The sequence below is a fragment of the Arachis stenosperma genome, chromosome 9 (assembly GCF_014773155.1).
Source record: "Arachis stenosperma cultivar V10309 chromosome 9, arast.V10309.gnm1.PFL2, whole genome shotgun sequence".
NCBI lineage: Eukaryota > Viridiplantae > Streptophyta > Magnoliopsida > Fabales > Fabaceae > Arachis > Arachis stenosperma.
This window is the reverse complement of record NC_080385.1, coordinates 110,747,611-110,749,513: the sequence shown is the minus strand read 5'-3', so window position 1 is coordinate 110,749,513 and position 1,903 is coordinate 110,747,611. Positions and strand designations below refer to the sequence as shown.

The 1,903-nt window shown below is 42.2% G+C and overlaps 1 non-coding gene across 1 annotated transcript; it reads left to right on the top strand.

Moving 5' to 3' along the window:
- Positions 1–1,591: 1,591 nt before the first annotated feature.
- On the top strand, positions 1,592–1,699 carry LOC130953953 (small nucleolar RNA R71). The gene has a single exon (XR_009076111.1). It is a non-coding gene; the product is annotated as a small nucleolar RNA R71 (small nucleolar RNA).
- Positions 1,700–1,903: the final 204 nt, after the last annotated feature.

Genomic DNA, 1,903 nt, shown 5'->3' with positions numbered 1-1,903 from the left:
CCTCCCAACACCAAACTTAGAGTTTGACTGTGGGGGCTCTGATTGGCTCTGTTTTGAGAGAAGCTCTTCATGCTTCCTCTCCATGATGACAGAGGGATATCCTTGAGCCTTAAACACAAAGGATTCTTCATTCACTTGAATGATTAACTCTCCTCTATCAACATCAATCACAGCCTTTGCTGTGGCGAGGAAGGGTCTGCCAAGGATGATGGATTCATCCATGCATTTCCCAGTCTCTAGGACTATGAAATCAGTAGGGATGTAATGGTCTTCAACTTTTACCAAAACATCTTCTACAAGTCCATGGGCTTGTTTTCTTGAGTTGTCTGCCATTTCTAGTGAGATTCTTGCAGCTTGTACCTCAAAGATCCCTAATTTCTCCATTACAGAGAGGGGCATGAGGTTTACACTTGACCCTAAGTCACACAAGGCCTTCTTGAAGGTCATGGTGCCTATGGTACAAGGTATAGAAAACTTCCCAGGATCCTGCCTCTTTTGAGGCAGTTTCTGCCTAGACAAGTCATCCAGTTCTTTGGTGAGCAAAGGTGGTTCATCCTCCCAAGTCTCATTTCCAAATAACTTGTCATTTAGCTTCATGATTGCTCCAAGGTATTTAGCAACTTGCTCTTCAGTGACATACTCATCCTCTTCAGAGGAAGAATACTCATCAGAGCTCATGAATGGCAGAAGTAATTCCAATGGAATCTCTATGGTCTCATTTTGAGCCTCAGATTCCCATTGTTCCTCATTGAGGAACTCAGAGGAGATTGGTACACGCCCACTGAGGTCTTCCTCAGTGGCGTCCTCCTCTCTTTCCTCTCCATATTCGGCCATGTCTATGGCTTTGCATTCTCCTTTGGATTTTTTTCTGTATACTTGGGAGAGTGCTAGGAGGGAGTTCAGTAACTTTCTTGCTCAGCTGACCCACTTGTCCTTCCAAATTTCTGATGGAGGACCTTGTTTCATTCATGAAACTTTGAGTGGTCTTTATTAGATCAGAGACCATTGTTGCCAAGTCAGAAGTATTCTGCTTAGAATTCTCTGTCTGTTGCTGAGAAGATGATGGAAAAGGCTTGCTATTGCTAAACCTGTTTCTTCCACCATTATTGTTATTGAAACCTTGTTGAGGTCTCTCTTGATTCTTCCATGAGAAATTTGGGTGATTTCTCCATGAAGAATTATAGGTGTTACCATAGGGTTCTCCTAGGTAATTCACCTCTTCCATGGAAGGGTTCTCAGGATCATAAGCTTCTTCCTCAGATGAAGCATCCTTAGTACTGTTTGGTGCATTTTGCATTCCAGACAGACTTTGAGAAATCAAATTGACTTGTTGAGTCAATATTTTATTCTGAGCCAGAATGGCATTCAGAGTATCAATCTCAAGAACTCCTTTCTTCTGACCAGTCCCATTGTTCACAGGATTCCTTTCAGAAGTGTACATGAATTGGTTATTTGCAACCATTTTAATTAGTTCTTGAGCCTCTGTAGGCGTCTTCTTCAAGTGAAGAGATCCTCCAGCAGAGCTATCCAAAGACATCTTGGATAGTTCAGAGAGACCATCATAGAAAATACCTATGATGCTCCATTCAGAAAGCATGTCTGAGGGACATTTTCTGATTAATTGTTTGTATCTTTCCCAAGCTTCATAGAGGGATTCACCATCCTTCTGTCTGAAGGTTTGGACTTCCACTCTAAGCTTACTCAATTTTTTTTTGAGGTGGAAAGAACTTTGCCAAGAAGGCATTGACTAGCTTTTCCCAAGAGTCCAGGCTTTCTTTAGGTTGTGAGTCCAACCATATCCTAGCTCTGTCTCTTACAGCAAAAGGGAATAGCATTAGTCTATAGACCTCAGGGTCTACCCCATTAGTCTTGACTGTGTCACAGATTTGCAAGAATTCAGCCA